Source organism: Stegostoma tigrinum, chromosome 1 (assembly GCF_030684315.1).
Source record: "Stegostoma tigrinum isolate sSteTig4 chromosome 1, sSteTig4.hap1, whole genome shotgun sequence".
Taxonomy (NCBI): Eukaryota; Metazoa; Chordata; class Chondrichthyes; order Orectolobiformes; family Stegostomatidae; genus Stegostoma; species Stegostoma tigrinum.
Window position 1 is genome coordinate 104024427 of NC_081354.1, and position 20402 is coordinate 104044828.

General features: G+C 41.2%; 1 protein-coding gene across 1 annotated transcript in view; it reads left to right on the forward strand.

Annotated features, from left to right (window-relative positions):
- The window catches only part of LOC125452898 (gamma-aminobutyric acid receptor subunit beta-1-like), a 274999-nt gene that overhangs the window by 1257 nt on the left and 253340 nt on the right, over nt 1-20402 (forward strand). The gene's annotated exons all lie outside the window — the stretch shown is intronic.

A 20402-nucleotide genomic window follows, 5' to 3' on the forward strand; every position in this document is an offset into this window, starting at 1 on the left:
AAATCTACTCAAAGTGAGTAGTATTATAATAAGGTGTTTAACTTTCTAGAATGTATAATACCGCCATCTGGTGATTATAATAATTCACTACCTCTCAGTGCCATCGACTGATCATACCCATAATACGATTATTATGCAGGGGGCTTCATAGACCTGACCCTAATTATCTAGATCCTACTTGCGCTGATAACGTAACGTTTGAGATAAGACTAGTTGCAAACCACTGCAATACCTGCGACTTCCCATATCCCACTTCCACAGTGGATCTAATCCAGAATGTGGCGTCTACAAGTTTAGCAAGAAAATTGTATTAGCAAATATTCACACCTGTAACTAGGGACACCGCCTGTTAATTGAAAAGTCAAGGTAAAGGGCAAAACTCAGTGCTGTAAGTCCAGCAACATGATTGAAAAGGGTAGATAAAGAAAATTGCCAACTAGTGATGGATGATGTCAAGTGTTTCAGTGAAATTAGAAAGACTGACGGAGTCAAAAGGACGTTAGGTCTTAGGGATGAATTGAGAAGCTGGGGACTTTAACCATGAATTTTCAATGTAATATCATGGAAGAGCTTGTGAAGGACGCAATATATGGAGTAAAACAGAAACATTTAAAATAAGGTAACCATATCTCCATATCTATGAATAAAAATAAGGAAGATTGCAATTGAAATAAAGGAACTGGTGGGAAGGAGAGGAAGAAATCTCTTATCAAACAGATCACTTGATTTTTCTTGTCCTTTGACAACAGTGTGGAGGAATGTTAGAATGTCATTTCCAGGTGTAATGATGCATTTAGTTTTAGACAAATGAAGGAGATTTGAGATTTTGAAAATATTGATGAGAACTGAGGCACCATTGGATCTAACAAATTTGTTATTATCATCTATTATGGACAGTAATGAATCACTTTTTTAGTTCTATACATTTCAAATGCATTAACACAAGAGAAATCTCAATTTTCTTTGCCACTGCATTTATAGAATTATATTTAAAATAGAAATTCCATTCAAATTCAAAAAGTAGCACTGTATGTAATTAGTGTCAGTTATATTACGGATAAATAGTTATCATTCTGCATGAATTCCACTGTTTGAGTGAGATTAACAAAAGGGAAGGTTTACTTTGGGCATGCAAAGAACCAAAATTATTTTGAGTTTGCTTGTTTCAGAAGGTAAAAGATCATGTGAGTATATTTCTCAAGTCTAGTGTTTTACTGTTTGTCAGGTGTGAGCATAAAGAATGTGATAACTCACCCAACAAATTTTCTGACATTTTATTTTTATGGTTTACTATAAGTGATGGTGGAGACATAAATTGCTTCTGGAGTCTAAGCACTACTAGGATACAGTTTCTAAGCTATATATTTTTCTCCTTCATGCACCTTGTAATGTGCTTCTTTGTCATCTGAACTCACCAGTAAATTATTGCCATATACATGAAACCCTGTAGATCATAGGCCATGCCTGGAGTACTGTGTACAGTTTTGGTCTCCTTACTTGAGAAAGGATGTAGGCACTGGAGGGGTTGCAGGGGAGGTTCACTAGGTTGATTCCAGAGTTGAGATTTATAAGGGAGGGACTATACTCTTTGGAATTTAGAATAATGAGGGGTTCTTATAGAAACAAAAAATTATGAAGGGAATAGATAAGATAGAAGCAGGGAGGTTGTTTCCACTGATGAGTGAAACTAGAACTAGGTGGCCAAGCCTCAAAATCAGGTGGAGCAGATTTAGGACTGAGTTGAGGAGAAATTTCTTCATCAAAGGGTTGTGAATCTGTGGAATTCCCTGCTCAGTGAAGCAATTGAGCTACCTCATGGAATGTGATAGATAGATTTTCAAACAATAGGGGAATTAAGGGTTGAGATGAACAGGCAGGTAAGTAGACCTGAGTCCACAGATAGATCAACTATGACCTTGTTGAATGGCAAAGCAAGTTCAATGGGCCAGATGGCCTACTCCTGATCCTCTTTCTTATATTCCTATGTTTTCATAACAGAGGATATTTGTGTATTATTAGATTTGAAAACATAAACTCAATACATTCGTGTTCAACTTTCATAATCAAAGTAGATGCAGTCAAGGCGTATTGCTCCATCTCATTCATTTACAAATCTCTGTTGCCCTCTTCCTAACATAGTTCCACGAAATGTTTCATTGGGTAAATAGCCATAAAGGCAGACCATATAACTGATCAAACCTGCTCTACCCATCAACAGAAGCAAAATACTTGTAATTATTCTGAATTTCCTTACTTGGATGACTGTGTCTAATACTAATCAACAATCATGATTGTGATGTGTGCAAACGGTACAGAAAGTTTCATTTCAATGTATAGTGAAGTGATAGGCAGCTGTATAAATGGAAGTTAATTTTCATGGATCTTAATTACATAAAGATGAAACAGATACTTAGAAATTTTTGGAAAGATGGTCATGTGATAAATTAGTCGTGAAAACTATACAAATTTGGGAAAGAAATACTCAGTGAGAAATATTCTTGAGCACCTGCATTCATATATTCATCTGTTAAAAAAAGAATGTGAGCCAAGAATAAGAAATAACACATGGGAGGAGGTAGTAATTGACAGTTTCAAAGCCAAAGACAGCATATACCCAAGGACCAGCACAGAAGATCCTGAATACTGGAGATATTCTAACTGAAAAAGTGAGACAGGAAGTGTCATGGAAATGAATGTTTAAAAGTTGACATTGAGCCATGTAGTTGGTTCAAGAGTGGGTGTCTAGGAAAATGGAGAAAATCACTAAAGTTCAGCAGAAAAAAAAATCCACAAGAATGTAGAAAATAGGAGCAGAAGTAGCTATTGAGCCTGTTCCGTATTCAAATGATCATAACTGACCCTCTATCACACTGCCATATTCCCAGTCTTCTCAAACTCCTTGATCCATTAAGTGTTTAGAAATCTATTTATTGCTTAAGTATGTACAGTGACTTGGCCTCCATCATCTACGTGGTGGAGAATTGTATAGATTTACCACTCTCCAAATAACCAAATTTCACCTCATCATCTCAGTCTGAAACAGATGGAGGTTGAGACATGATTGTATTGAATGACACAGTGGGTTCAATGTACTAGTTGGCCTACTCCAGCTACTATTTTCTATATTTCTACATGTCTAAATGATTAACCTGAGACTGTGACCTCTTGTCCCAGACCCAATCCAGTTTATACTGTCAGTTTGAGACTTAGAAAGAGCATAAGAGTAAAGGTGTAAAGAGATTATATGCACAGATTTGGAGAAAGTGACTAGTTGCAAATGCTGGGGGGTCAGTGGTGGCAGAATATGAAAGTATGGAAATTGAAACTTGGCTGACTTCAAGAAGAGAGGGAAAAAATTGCCTGGATACTAATGAGACGTAGATGCTGAGATGGATGTGTAGATTAACAAGAACGAACAAAATCAGTAGTCAGCACATCAGAGAATCAGTGAAAATTGTAGAAACTTCGGAAAATGTAGCTAAGAAGAGATTGAAATGTTACAATCACGGCTGCAGTGAGAGTACATAGGTTGAGCCAAGTGATGGAGAAGGAATTGTCAGGAAGAAGGAGGAGACGCAAAAATGTCATCAACCAACCTCAAGATGACCCCAAGTATAATGAGGGAAGGAGTTGAAAACAGAAAAGCGGTTTCTATAAATACATATTAACAAATGTAATTTTTCAAGGAGCAAGAAATACACATAAAAATCAACTTTAGTGCAAAAGATCAGATAAACTGCATCAATCCTGGCTTCCCTATTTCAGCATCTGCTCACAGGACTGCAGGCAAATTTGACAAGTAACATGAAATGTAGGATGAAAATCCCATATTCTTTTAGTGCTCTTACAGCACAAAATTCAAAACACTTTAATTATCAAATTTCAAATTCTATACCTGACCAATGTACAGTACCATATTTATGCAGAACCCATTGAAGTTTAAAGTCTTCTATTTCTTTAATATGTGACATTGTTTCCAGCTACAGTCTAAAAGATCAAATAGTGCTGAATATTGTACATTAATTAAAAGAAAAGTAAAAGAGCAACATACCAAGGAAGGTTTGAAATTCTGGAACAACACCAGAAAGTTTGATCAACAAGTAAGTTAACCCTTAAAACTGCAAATCATCTTGAAAATGTGTAACGATTGTGTTTGCTTTGCATGCCAATACCCACATTAAACCCAAGAATTGTAAAATGAGCATTGAAATTATATGCTACAGAATGCAAGTAATATTATTCAGCTCTTACCCAACTCAAAATTGGTCAGGGCTCGTATGTCTGTTACCATCGTGCAAACATTTTAGTTGAAATATTCAGACCATGTTCTGAAGGTTCCTTTTGTTAGGGTCTACAATTGTACATTTTGACCAAGGAAAATGTTCAAAAATCTAGCTCTGATAAGGAAGTGCATATTTTATACAGTTTATTTAAAAGCAAAGGAACAAAAGGAGGCAATCCATTTGTCTTCATTTATGCTTCATGCTACTATGTAAATAGACAGCAATTAATTACAACATCTTAATAAAAAAGACTTTTAACATCAACAAAACCCTTTGTAAATAAGAGAGAACTTGCAATATAATTCACCAAGAAATATTTCAATGTATAAACAATATGTCATAAACCAACAGCCACCAAAATTATTTTCATTATATTGAGAATTGAGTTGGGAATTGGCATGTACTGTATTAAATTAATTTGTTATACTGCAGATATATATAATGGAAATAGAGCTATGAACATTTAGTTCATCTTCATAGCTAGCAATAAAAGTATGATGTAAGTCTTACATTTGGAGATCAGAAAGATTCTAACATAACAATATTAAAACAATTATATTGATGTTACCATAACAAAAATTGTGTTGTATTTTACTCTTTCTTGAATTCAGAAAGGCCAACAGATTTCTGTTGTGGAAGTTATGAGAATGGACAGAAAGCAATAGTACTTTTCGGATAATGTCTATTTTAATTGCTTATATTATGGTGCATTTAATTAACAAACTGCTCCTTTTGCAAGTACATGCCACATAGGTTCATTGCTCAAAAGTTACTCATATAGTTTTAACTTGCTGAGAGTTTTTTTCAATGGAATGAAACATGTTGTTGGATCATAAAATAGTCAAAGAACAGAAGGAAGTCATTCAGCCCATCTTGTTTGTGCCCATCCTCTGACGCATGTTCGCTTACATTTTGTCTGTAGCCCCGTGAATTGCTCTTTTTCTGATGATCAAGTTTCCCTTGAAAACGTACAGTTGACATTGTCTCCTGTGCTCACATGCCATGAATTTCAGGTCCAAAACACTCGCTGCATGGTATTTCTTTATCAATTTGCCATTGCTTCTTTTGCCAATGACCTTTGATTCTTGACCCTTTTGTGAATGGGAAATTTCACTATACCTATTCAGTCCAGATACCGCATGATTTTGAATACCACTGTCAAATGTTGGCAGTGGAGCACATGGATGCTTGTGGATGTGGTGCCAGTCAAGCAAACTACCTTGTCCTGGATGGTGTCCAGCATCTTGGGTGTTGTTGGAGCTGCACCGATCCAGGCAAGTGGGGAGCATTTTATCACATTCCTGGCTTGTGCCTTGCAAGTCAGACCTTGCAGTCATGAAAGGAGCTACTCACCACAGGATGTTAGCCTCTGGCCTGCTATTGTAGCCATTATATCTATATGGCAAATCTAATTGAGTTTCTGGTAACCTCCAGGATGTTGATAGTGGGGGATTTGATGATGGTAATACCATTGAATGTCAAGGAGTGGTGGTCAGATTGTCCGTTATTGGAGATGGACATTGCCTGGCATTTGTGTTGAGTAAATATTACTTGCCACTTGTCAGCCCACTCCTGGATATTACAACAACAACAACAACAAAAACAAAAACAAAGTTGCTGGAAAAGCTCCGCAGGTCTGGCAGCATCTGTGGAGGAGAAAAAAGAGTTAACATTTCGAGTCCGGTGACTCTTCCTCAGAACTGAGATCCTGGATATTGTCCAGGTCATGTTATATTTGAATACTGACTGCTTCAGTATCTCAGGAGTTACAAATGGTGCTGAATATTTTCCAATCATTGATGAACATCCCCACATCTCACCTTATGATGGAGGGAAGGTCATTGATGAAGCAGCTAATGTTGATTGGGCCTTGAACACTACACTGAGGAACTCCCACAATGAAGCCCTGATGCTGAGATGACTGACATCCAACAATAACCACCATGTTCCTATGTGTCAGGTAGCACTCCAAAAAGCAGAAAGTTTTCCCCTGATACTCATTGATTCCAGTTTTACTATGGATTCCTGGTGCCAAACTTGATTAAAATGTGATCTTGATGTTAAGGTTGATTGATCATTATTAAGGCTGGCTGATCACTAACTTTTGCTTCAAATAACTTTTGGTTCAGTAATGATCTTTCAGGAGGGAAAATTTTTGATTCCGACCTGGTTTGGCTTCCTTCTGACTCCAGACCAAGACCAATGTAATTCACTTTGAACTCCCTCCGTCTAAAATAGCAGCCAATTCAGGTCATGGTCAACAAATTACAAAAAGAACAGAGGAGAAAAATTGACTGTTTAAAACTTAGGAGTCTCCCATTTATAGTCTGGGGTAAGAAGGATTTTTTTTCTTCAATAAGAATCATAGGTTGTGACATTCACTTGAGGAGAGTGGAGGCTGTGCCATTTAATATATTCAAAACTGGAATAAAAGCAAAATACTGCTGATGCTGGGTATCTGAAATAAAACAAAATGTTAGAGAAACACAGCAAGTCTGGCAGCATCTGTGGAGATGAAAGCAAAGCTAACATTTGTACTGATGTCCATTTGAAGCCCACCGACTCCCACAGCTACCTAGAATACACCTCCTCCCACCCACCATCCTGCAAAAATTCCATCGCCTATTCCCAATTCCTTCGCCTCCGCCGACTCTGCTCCCAGGATAAGGCATTTCACTCCCGTACATCCCAGACGTCCGCGTTCCTCAAGGACCGCAACTTCCCCCCCACAGCCGTCAAGAACACCCTCGACCATGTCTCCCGGATTTCCCGCAACACATTCCCCATAGCCCATCCCCGCAATAACCGCCCAAAGAGAATCCCCCTAGTCCTCACATACCACCCCACCAACCTCCGGATACAACACATCACCCTCCGACACTTCCGCCATCTACAATCCGACCCCACCACCCAAGACATTTTTACATCCCCATCCTTGTCTGCTTTCCGGAGAGACCACTCTCTCTGGGACTCCCTTGTCCGCTCCACACTCCCCTCCAACCCCACCACATCCAGCATCTTCTCCTGCAACTGCAGGAAGTGCTACACTTGCCCATACACCTTCTCCCTCACCCCTATCCCAGGCCCCAAGATGACCTTCCATATCAAACAGATGTTCACCTGCATATCTTCCAATGTGTATACTGCATCCACTGCACCCATTGTGGCTTCCTCTACTTCGGGGAAACCTAGCGGAGGCTTGGGGACTGCTTTGCAGAACACCTCTGCTCGGTTCACAATCAACAACTGCACCTCCCAGTCACAAACCATTTTAACTCTCCCTCCCATTCCTCAGACGACATGTCCATCCTGGGTCTCCTGCAGTGCCATAATGATGCCACCCGAAGGTTGCAGGAACAGCAACTCGTATTCCACTTGGGAACTCTGCAGTCCAATGGTATCAATGTGGACTTCACAAGCTTCAAAATCTCCCCTTCCCCCACTGCATCCCAAAACCAACCCAACTCGTCCCTGCCTCCCTAACCTGTTCTTCCTCTCACCTATCCCTCCTCCCACGTCAAGCCGCACCTCCGTTGCCTACCTACTAACCTCATCCAGCCTCCTTGACCGGTCTGTCCTCCCCAGACTGACCTATCCCCTTCCTATCTCCCCAACTATACTGTCCTCTCCACGTATCTTCTCCTCTATCCATCTTCGGTCCGCCTCCCCGCCTCCCTATTTATTTCAGAACCCTCTCCCCCTCCTCCTTTTCTGATGAAGGGTCTAGGCCCGAAACATCAGCTTTTGTGCTCCTAAGATGCTGCTTGGCCTGCTGTGTTCATCCAGCTTCACACTTTGTTATCTCGGATTCTCCAGCATCTGCAGTTCCCATTATCTCCAACATTTGTAGTCTATCATGATTTTTCCTCAGAACACCTTTGGTATCCCTGTTCATGTATACCTCCTGATTCTCTCACAACTTCCAATTTAATTGAAGTGATCCCTAATAGCACTAGTATATCAGCTCCACAAAGATATTAGCCCTAGTTAGGGTTAATCTGCCTACTTAGCGCAGGTCTGCAATCCCTAAGACCTGATCTTAAGCTACAAGAATGTAAAGCCCTCCTTCCTGCAACATTTGTTCCAACCACTGTTCCATCTGCTGTGTCCTCTGTACTCACTTGGACATGGTACGATGAGGCATCTGGAGTTTACTGCTTTTGAAGTCCTGTGTTGTAAATTTGGATTGCAGGACCACACGTCACTCTCTATCTATGTTGTTGGTACCAATGTGGAGCAGGAATGCTGGCTGTTCATCTTCTTCCCTCAGGGTGCTGTGCCGAAATTCAGTGATATCATTGACTCTGACACTGGACAGGCAATATCCCATCCTGGATTTATATCAATGCCTGCAGAAATGCTTGCCTGATCCTCTGTCCATTGAATCTCATGTCACTAATTTTCTCTAGTCCCTCTTTGTGCCCTCTGCTATTGGTACAGCTGGGAGAGCTACGGTATGATAGACCAGAACTAAATACTGGTTGGAGAGTGAGATGTAAGCTGGGGATCCTCCAATTCCTGCCTATTTCTTCTTGACTGCTTGATGGTCAGTCATCTCCTCTCATGCAGCATACTGTTACATTGCAGAGTAACTACAGTTACCATGATGTAACCCACAAAACTCCCGACCTCACAGGTACACCACTGCTGGGCTAGCTTTGTTGAAGCTGTGAAGCCCAGACAAGACTTGTTTTGTGTATCATAACCAGAACACAGTAAATAAACTCAAATTTTCACACCGGTCAGGATTTGCACTCCAAAATAATTTCACAGACACTGGTATCCCAACACCCTTTGTTTTCACATGGAGAGTCCTTGACACTGATCCAGCTGTCAGAGTGAACGGAACATCTGACAGTCTTGTTTTTATCCATCAGCCAAGGCTCCCTAATTGGACCAGATTAGTAGCCCCAATCAGAACACTCATATTCTATGTGTTTTACCTGGCTTTCCTTGATACAATCTTTACAGTAGACGTTGATGATCACAGCAAGTAATGACTATATAAACAACCAGGCATCAATTGTGGTGGGAAGTTAACTAATAAGAGGAGAAGACTTGACAAATGTCCTTAATAATGATGAATCGCAGCACTTCAGTACACAATTGTAAACTAAAACGGTTGCAGCCATCTTCAGCCAAAGGTTCAAATAGTAAACCATGTCCATTCCTCTTTTAGATTAGATTAGATTCCCTACAGTGTGGAAACAGGCCTTCAGCCCAACAAGTCCACACTGCCCCTTGAAGCATCTCACCCAGTCCCATTCCCCTATAACCCACACACCCCTGAACACTATGGGCAATTTAGCATGGCCAATCCACCTAGCCTGCACATCTTTAGACTGTGGGAGGAAACCGGAGCACCCGGAGGAAACCCACGCAGACGCGGGGAGAATGTGCAAACTCCACACAGACAGTTACCCGAGACTGGAATTGAACCCGGGTCCCTGGCGCAGTGAGGCTACAGTGCTAACCACTGAGCCACCGTGCCGCCCACAGATGCCAATCTTCTGTTATTTTGATTCACTCCACATGATATCAAGAAATAGCTGAAGCCATGTAATGCTCCCACATTATGGGCCCTGTTAACATCCTAGCTTCTGAACAAGTTATGCCTTTAGCCATACTGTTTGGCACAGCTACAATGACTGGCATCTCCCCAAAATTGCCCATGTATGCCCTTTGCACAAAAGGCACTCCTAATCCAACCCAGCTACTGACTGCCCCATCAGCCTTTCTATTGATCATCTGCAAAGTGCTGAAAGGGGCACTTACGCAGCAATAATCTGCTCACTAATGCTCCATTTGCATTCCATCAGAATCACTTGACTCCTGACCTCAATACAGTTTTGGTCTAAAAGTGGAAAAAAAGAGCTGTAATTCAAGAGGGGAGGTGAGAGTGACTGCCGTTGGCATCATGGTTGTAATGACCATGAAGGAACCCTAGAAGGGGTGGAGTTAATGGGAATCATGGAAATATCTGCACTGATTGGAGTCATTCCTGGCATAGAAGAAAATGGTTGTAGTTGTCAGAGGTCAGTCATCTCAATCTTTGGAGGATTTCCTCAGATTGGTGCCCTGGGCTCAGAGCTACATGCATAGCATATTTAGATAGATTGTCACAGAACAGGTTAGAAGTAAGGAGACAGAAAAAGTGAGAGTTGACAGCCAAGCAGCCCAAGAGAAGCAGGCAGAAAGTGCAGGGGTCCCTTGAGGTCCTGCTGACTAATTATTCTTTTTGTTTTGGACACTGATTAGGGCATTTGTTTCTCAGAAGTGTGCAGTCAGGACCAGGCTCGTAGCACCAGGGGTGGCTCAGCTGTGCAGGAAGAGATGAAGAAGAGGGTTGGAACAGTTGTTTTAGGGGATTCATTAATTAAGGGAACCTACAGGCATTTCTGTAGCTTTACAGAGTCAAGCCTTGTTGACAGAGTCAAGCATTTCAGGGAATGGGTGCTATACATTCTTCTGGGGAAAGGTGAACCACCAAAGGTCGTGGGCCAAATTTTTACATATGACTTAGGTAGAAAGGGGGATGAGGTTCTGAAAGCAGGTTTCAGGGAGATAGGAAGAAGATTAAAAAGCAGTTAAATCATATCCACAGGTTAGAAGTGTGGAGGCCTTTAATTTAATTGCTATTATCAAGATTATCAAGATCAAGCGTAATCAGGATTAGGACTGGAATGTCCAAGGATATTCATCATTTTGGAGGGATATGCAAATAGAAAAGGACTTGAAATCCCATTCTTCATAAGGGACAAGATTTGTAAGAGAGAGTCTTAGAATAAAGGAACAAAGTGTAGAATCAGTTTGTGTGGAGCTAAGAAATAGCAATGGGCAACAAACATTGGGAGTTGTCTATAGGTCACTGCACTGTAGTGACTACATTAAGGCATGGTCTTAATCAGGAAATTAGAGTTGCACGTAATGTAGTTAATAAAGTAATCAATGTGATTTAAATTTACACATAGACTGGGTAAACTAGATCAACACTAGTAGCGTGGAGGGTTTTTTTTCACTCAGAGGGTGGTGAATCTTTGGAGCTCTCTATCCTCGAGAGCTGTAAAAGCTCAATTATTGAACATGTTCAAAAAAGAATTTGAGAGATTGATGACATCAAGGGATATAGAGATGGTGTAGGCAAGTAGAACTAAGGTAGAAGATCAAGCACGATTGTGTTGATAAAAAAAGATCTAACTGAATGATGGATCAGACTCGCTGGGATGAATGGCCTATTGCTGTTAAGTTGAAGCAAACATACTGTTAAATTACAATAGCCCATGTAACCCTTTTCCATTGTAACTTTCACTGGAAATAGAAAACACTGCATTTCAAAACAAAGGCTTTTCTAATTGATACTAATTCATACAATTTCATAGAGCATATAATCAGTTAGGTAACACAACAGCTGTTGTCATCCTATATTGTGTTTGTTAAAATAATTAAGTTAAACAGTACCTTTTAAGAGATGTAATTAGTTAGGATTCTTCTCTGCATGTTTCAGCAGGTTGGTTTAATTAGTTGTTGTAAAAATGTCCACCACAGAGAGCAATAAATGGTTTGCCTTATAACTTTACCATACTTATAGCAGCATCAGTGTATAGTGCAATCTGATCAACAAGAAAAGACAAATAAAGTTACTGAAGATTTATGATCTGAACTGAAAGTAATGGTTGAGTTACCATGCAACTCCATAAGGTAAAAGACAGCGTTACATTGAGGGTACCTAAATGCTCTCATTTTAAGCAGGCACTGCTTTCTTTGATGGAATACAATTATTTGTTCTCATTCTGATGAATAATCCCTTGCACGACCTCAAAAGCTATATAATGCTGGAAATCTGAATTGAAATCAGACAATGGTAGGAATATTTAGCTAATCAGGCAGCATCAATGGACAGAGTCGTGCTGAGTAATTTCAGCATTTTCTGTCTTCCTTTATTACGAAAAAGTTTTCACCAAGGTGATGAATCTTTCAAGATGAATATTAAAATGTTCTGTTAAAATGTTACAGAAGAATAAGGTCTATTATTTTTAGAACCGGGAGATTGATTACATTCCAAATTCCTGAAGTACCATTTGGATAAAGGGAGTTCAGGAGTTAGGGACAGTGTGATTAACTGTCATTAAAATTATTTGCTTGGATCAGTGGTTAAGACTGTTCGCTATTCATATTGAAAGACTCGTTTCCAAATTGTAATTTTTATGTATAATAAAGCAAGTATCCTTTTTGCTTTTTCTAGCTGCCCAACCAACTTCAGAGATCTGCGAACATCAGTTCCATAGTCACTTTGTTTCTCTGCACTTCTCAATATTTACCACTTAAGTGTTCCCATGCTTTGCTATACTTGAATTGAATTGATTGAATCATTTATTGACATGTATTCAATGTAAAAATACGGTGGAAAGTGTGTACCTTCGCTGTACATACATGACACCATTTGCATTAACTTAAAATAAAATTTTTTAAAATCTTAAGGGAGCCCAATATTCCCTTCCACAGCTGCAGTCCCACTAGGACTTTCCAGCCCTTACCATATCTCTGCCAGAGTCCCGCTACGAGCTTTCCAGCCCATGCCATGCAGCTGCCAGTGTCCCGCTTTGGGCAGCCTCACTGGCCCACTCTTGGCTGCCTCATTGGTCTGATCTCACCACTACTGCCTCACCAGCCCACTCTCAGCTGCCTTACCAGCATGCTCTCGTCACCGCTGCCTCACCGGCCCATTCTTGCTGGTCTGCTCTTGATCTGCTGCCATAGCTCCGAATTGCGCTCGATCCGCCATCGCTGTGGGACATAACCCACGCCATTCAGCTCCTGCCATGTGGTTTCTGGTCCCAACCCAGCTCCTTCCCAACTCCTTCAGTAAGTGGATAAAAGGTGGAGGTGGTAATAGAATAACTACAGAGGAGGAGAAAATTAGGCAAAAAAAAAGACAAAGAAGGAAAGAGAAAGTGAACTGGCGAGCAGAGTGAACTGCGAATTGAATGACTTACCCTGCGGTCATCTTGCCAGAAGTAATTCACACTTCACAGGATTGTTTCCTATTTGCTATCTAGTGTATTGAGAGCTTCCTACCATCTTCCCTCAGCTTTGTTTCAGACTATCAACTGCAGCAACAATTTTATATCTACTGCAATTTTATATCTGTCTTCCTACCTTCTACATTTAATTCCAAATCATTGATATCTACCACAAAAGGAAAAGTACCTGGTACAAAGCCCTGCGGAACCTACTTAAAATAACTTTCCAGTCAGAAAAATATCTGTTGACTATTACGCTTGATTCTTGTCCCTAAGCTAATTTTGGATTCAACTTGCTACTTTGCTTTATACCCCATAGACCATTACTTTTCTGAACTATCTGCCAAACGCTTTGTTCAAATCCATATAAACCACAGATAATGTACTGCCCTCTTAAAAACCTCCTTGTTAAATCCTCCAACAATTCAATCTTGATAGAGACACACGACTTTCCCTTCTCAACTCTGTGCTGGTTGTTGTCATGATTTATTGGGGTAGCAAGCTGGAAGCGAGCCCTACTGTTCCCAGAGTCATCACAAATGAGAAAATTTTACTCAATCACCAAATTGCCCAATTCAAATTAACCGTCTAATTCAGATTAAAAGATTTTGCACTGTTTATTGCAAATAAATTATTTTGAACCAGTAGCCTTCCCACTAATCTGACACTGACTTACCTTTGTGGTTTCTTTGATTTAACAAAATGAATCATATCTTATCAAAAACCTTTCAGAAATTTGCATAAAGTATCTCGACTGTATCATGCAAGTGTAGTGTTTCTGTTACCTATTCAGTGAAATCAATGGAATTTTCTTGCTAAATTGCCAGCTATTCAATATTTTCTTTCAGTTTATAGATTTTTTCTATTTATCCTTCAGTAGGAATTCCATTATTTTTCCTTGCACACATATTAGGATGATGAACTAAAGTCATTTGAGCATGTTTCAACTTTCATCTTATTTACACAAGACATTTCTCATGATTGTAGTCCAGAACCCATGCACACTTGCACAACCTGCCTACAATGGGAGCAGAGATAATGGGAACTGCAGATGCTGGAGATTCCAAGATAATAAAATGTGAGGCTGGATGAACACAGCAGGCCAAGCAGCATCTCAGGAGCACAAAAGCTGACGTTTCGGGCCTAGACCCTTCATCTCTCTGATGAAGGGTCTAGGCCCGAAACGTCAGCTTTTGTGCTCCTGAGATGCTGCTTGGCCTGCTGTGTTCATCCAGCCTCACATTTTATTATCTTACAATGGGAGCAGTACTGCCACAAGGAGTGATGAATATCATACCATTGGCCATGCCAAGCAATGCTTCTGCAACAGGACCTCTCCGGAGCAGACCTTCATGTATCAAAATTCATGGCAGTAAGCAGCTTCCCCCATAGCCTCATCATTAAGAGGAGCAACCCTTGCCACCACCTATCAGGGGAGAGCTTTTAGGAGATGTGTGACCTCAAGCAAGAGGAGAAGGAGGACAGGCCGCTGGATTTTGCAGAGGAAAGGATACCAAGTAGTGAGCTCCTTTAAGTTTGTGTCTAAATGATCAAAGAGCCCAGGTTTGATTACAGCAGTTATAACTTTAGCTTTCTATTTGACTAGTCACATGCTTCTTACCTTATCTGTAATTGGCCATCAAGTCATCCTTTGTCTGACAATACTAAAGCAAAGCTTACAGAGAATGTGTACTGCAATTTAGCTGACAGATTTTTGCCTCCCGACACTGTCTGTACTCATGTCCGGAGGCCCAGATTCACAAGCAGGTTCACAGTCTTAAAGTCAGGCTATTCATAACTGACTCAATTTTCTCACAAGTGAGAACTGTCGTGGGTTGTAATGCAATTCTCACATAAAGTGACACTGGGATCAACATTTAAACACATAGGTTAAATAGAAATTTCCTTAACATTGATATTTTCATCCATTTAAGTGGATTTTGGAAGACTGTGGGAGCCACATCAGGCTACTTAATTTATGAAGCTTGAAGGGAGCTAATAATGGAATTAAGAACTGTTTTGAAAGATCTCACTGACTTCAAATCCCACAATGTATGATGATTTAAGTACATTTACAATGCAGTGATTCACTATAGTGTTCTGTCCTCATTAGGTGACTGACCAGCAGGATGTTAGCATTCAAGTTGTTATGAAAGTGGATTAGTTATTGATACTTTATGAGGAGTCATGTCTGAGATTTATGAAAATTAGTTCACAGAGATGCTGAACATATACCAGAAACCGTTTTTTTAAAGGTCACTGAAGGACCAGTGTGGCACTTCTATAAAAAAGGACACTTCCTACAAGCCACATGACTTAACCTAACTGCTTGGACTAAGTGGAAGTCATATGTCTATGTTTATGGTTGTCAGGATTGTGATTATTTGATATTGTTTTGGAGTTCAGGTAGAGTGTCAACATAATCGGCCTCCTACTTTCCTCTCAATACCCATTTGAGTGTAGGAGGTGGCATAGTGGTGAGGGCGGGGCTTGGGTTTGAATACAACTATGACAAGTGGTGAAATTTGAGTTCAAATTAAAAAAAGCTTGTCTAATGGCAGCCATGTTAACACAGTTAATTGACTTAACTAACTATGCGGTACTGTGATTTAAGGAAGGAAATCAGGCTTCCATTTGTCTCCAGACCCACAGCCATGTGATTTGACCGTAACTGCCCTTTGATATGACTGACCTAGCCTCCATGTCATGAATGAATAAAAAGAAAAGACATTTTAATCGAGCCCTGAGCTAAAATGTAATCAACAATTTCCTAAAAATGAGCTATTTCCAACAACTTGCTCCTTCGTCAGTAATTCAACATTAGGCAGTTGCTGGTGAACATGTTCACTCTATACTGAGGCAGAAAGGAAATTATACCTGCTTGTATCATTTTTAAAAATATTATTCTTTGTCATCGGCATCTTTGCCCTAAAAAGCTTTAGACCAGTGATGTACATGAGTATTCCTTTGGCATCTGATCCTGGTTGACAGGTTTTTTTGGAGGTCAGAGAAAACATGCCACACAACCATGTCGACATAATTCATTTTTAACAATAATCAGCAGCAGAAAGAATTTCATCAGAACTGAATGGAGATGCATTGAGCTTGCACAAAAAAAACTGTCACAAAATTCAACACAGTACTGTTATCAACTTTGCCAACTAGTCCCGTGCAGCAATCACTGTGCCAAGGTAACTGCTGCATAACTGCATAGTCTACATAAGCAGCAGTATGCCAGAAGCCTGCAGCGCACAGTTGGATCACACAGGTCACAGATTACTTGTTTGCACAGGCTATTCAATTAATCTATTTCTCAAGGGAAACAGAGAGCAGAGCAACTTCACTGTGCAATAGCGACAGTATTACTTGGATTACAAGGCAGGAGACATAGTTGGTATATATAGGGGTTACCAGCTAGCAAAACAACTTTAATAGATTGAACTTTTGCAAAGGCACCCAAAGCATTTCATAAACTACAGTCAACTCCACGTGTTGTCAATCCCCAAGCCAGCACTGATTCAACCTTATTGTAACCCATGTTTCTTCCTAAGCTGTATATTATTCCTTATCTCAAAAGGAACATCAAGGAACATGACAGTTCAAATATGGCTGCGACATTTTCATGCTGTAGATTGGTGGTGGAGTTGTGCTCTTATTTTCTCCTGATGTATCCATCCTTTGTGACTGAATATCTAGTTAGTCGCACAAGGCCTGATCTTTTCCTGGAGCCCTGTAATTTTCCCTACTTGATGTTTTATCCATCTCCCTTTTGAAATTTGGCCATTGTATCTGCTGCCACCACCCTTTCTCTCAGGCAGTGCCATTCAAATCACAATAACTCAACTGCGCAAAAAACGTTCTCCTTGGGTAAGGGACCTATTGCTCTCACCCACCCCTCCCACCTCACCTCTGCACAGAGAAAGAGGCTGCCTGACAAACAGAAACCACTGCATGCAGCCAAAACAGGCTCAGCATGGGACTCCTTCCCCTCACTGGGATGAAGGCCCACCCTTGAGAATTGCCTGCCAATCAGACTAGCCAACTGCCCTTGCAACCTCAGTAGTACAGACCTCAGCAGGGGCCACTGCCAGGGCTGCAGACAGTCCCATGAAGAAGACAACATGAATTCCAGGCTGAGATGACCCTGACCTTTTGCTCAGAGAGGGATATGTGGGAGAGGCTCAGGAGGGATCAGGTTTTGAGAGCCACAGGAACATAAAGGGGAGCTACCACCGTGGGAGGCTGTTCCCGGGATGTACACAAGGTATTCCCCAAAGGAGATCACCTCTTGCTTCCGTTTCCAATCCAGAGTTGGTGAAAAAGCAGCCTGCCCACTCTCACCTCCTTCCCTCCTTTGAGCATCGTAATATTTAAGTCAATTAGCTGGTAAAGAATGGGCTAGTCCTGAGTCCCTTTATCCTGCTTCAGCTCCCACCCGAACACTCGGCCCTCAATCCTTCATGGTATTGATCATCCCCTCTCAAGATTCACAAGTTAAATTCACCAAACTATCACAGAACAATCTTAGTCAAATAATAACATCTATTGTTGGCATCTGGTCTTAGACGTCCTTTGATAAATGCAGCATATAGCAATAACATTGAGATAAAAGTAAACTACCGTGGCTGTTAATTAACATAAACAGAACGTGCTGTAGAAACTCAGTAGGTCTGGGAGCATCTGTGGATTCCTGAAGAACAGTCATATCAGACTTAAAACATTAACTCTGTTTCTTTCTCCATAGCTGCTGCCAGACCTGCTGAGTTTGTCCAGCACTCTCTGTGATCGCTTCAGATTCCCAGCATCTCTGTTTTTATTTCATTAATACTTAGAACAGCAACAGTGTAATCCAGTGTTTGTTTGTGTGGAAATCTGAAACAGACAAAAGTGCTAGAAATCTCAGCAAGTCAGGCATCATCTATAAAGAGAAACAGAGCTAATGTTTCAGCTCAATTACCTTCCATAAGAACAGTAAATTCATATTTGGGGGCATGACCCAGTACTTTCAACCCAGATTGCAAGAATAGCTTTATGATTTTGTTTTATAAATTCTAACTACCTTACAGTGTGGATGAAAAAAAACACCTTTATGCTGCAGCCTTCATAAAAGTAAAATACTGCAGATGCTTGGAATTGAAACAAACAGATGGAACACTGGAGAAACTCTGCAGGTCTGTGGGGAGAAGCAGAGATAGTATTTTGAGTCCAGTGTGACTGCTCTTCTGTAGTGTACATTTTTGGAGAGATCTCAAAAGAAACACTACAAAGCACTTGCTGCTGTTTAGATTTCCTCCTCCAGCCACAGGCAGGAGTGGACAACAGGCAGCCTCTGCCTTCACTTAACCCAAACCCACGAGTACTACAATGTGGCTAATGGCATAGAGCTTGATTGCTGAAAGTAACTGAGACTGAGAGGGAAGCCCATCAGGCAGAACCATATCCTGCCAGAGGAAGTGGAGGAAGAAAGAGCTACTGAACAGATATAATCTATTTATTGTAGAGAAAACCCATTTGCCTGCATCAAAGGAGTCTCTCTGAGTTCCCCCTCCACAGATTTGTCCTGTACTCACACCCAGCTGCTCGCACTGAGACTAGAAGACAAAGGGATCCCCATTGTGTAGCCCATACTCACATTCATTGTGATCCTATTGTCCTCTTGCACTCTCACTTACAGCTACTCAGTGCAAATGGTGTCCTTCCTCCTCTCCACAAATGCCATTTCTATTACTCTTAACTCACTGCTTTCTCTCGTTGCAGTAGAAAAGATTACACAACCTTGGTCAAAGGCAGAGACTTTGAGGAGGGAGAGTGTTCCTCCAGTGATGGGCATCTGATTTTTCACTGGCAATATTTGACCCCGATCCATTGGTCTATTGGACCATCCCCGGTCTACTTCCAAATGGCTGCAGGTTTCAGTAGTGACTTCCCACGAGAGCCTGTGCCTCCTGGACATTGATGCTCAGACATGCCAAGAGAGCTGATCCTCTGGCAGTATACCTTGTGCTGGAGTCTTGCCTCCCTACAACTGAATCTCTGTGTCTCCTACCTTTGGGGGTGGAGAGGAGAAAGCAATTAATGCTGCTGCCACCATTGTACCTTCTGCTGCCATTGTTCCTGCTGCTGCCATTGTACCTTCTGCTACCATTGTTCCTGCTGCTGCCATTGTACCTTCTGCTACCATTGTTCCTGCTGCTGCCATTGTGCCATGATCCTGCCATTGTACCTGCTGCTGCCATTGTTCCTGCTGCTGCCATTGTGCCATGATCCTACCATTGTACCTGCTGCTGCCATTGTTCCTGCTGCTGCCATTGTACCTGCTGCTGCCATTGTACCTGCTGCTGCCATTGTGCCATGATCCTGCCATTGTGCCATGATCCTACCATTGTACCTGCTGCTGCCATTGTTCCTGCTGCTGCCATTGTACCTGCTGCTGCCATTGTGCCATGATTCTACCATTGTACCTGCTGCTGCCATTGTTCCTGCTGCTGCCATTGTTCCTGCTGCTGCCATTGTACCTGCTGCTGCCATTGTACCTGCTGCTGCCATTGTGCCATGATCCTGCCATTGTTCCTGCTGCTGCCATTGTTCCTGCTGCTGCCATTGTGCCATGATCCTACCATTGTACCTGCTGCTGCCATTGTTCCTGCTGCTGCCATTGTACCTGCTGCTGCCATTGTTCCTGATTGTGTTGGTGTTGCTCCTTTACTTGCCACCTCCCCAACAATTAGAGATACAAGTTGAAGCTGTGTAAGTTGTTCCCAAGCCCTGGTGAAGGCTAACTGTGAGGAAATGCAGCTGTTTGGCTTTGAAGGCACTTGATCAAAGGATTAGTGTTTTCAACAGCAGCCTCTTACCTGGGCATGACTAGAATGCTTCAGTTCAGGGAGCAAAGCCTTGCAGCCTGTCAGTGTCACTGAAGAAGCTCATCAGAGCCTGGCAAAATGTGCACAGTTTGAGAAATAGGTGTCTAACATTTAAATCCAGAATTAAATGTTAAGACATAACTTTGTACCTTTGTTAAATATTCTACTTACTTACTAGACTTTTTCATTTGTCTTCAATCCAGTCTCAGTGTAAAAGAGTAGAATGATGTAGGATG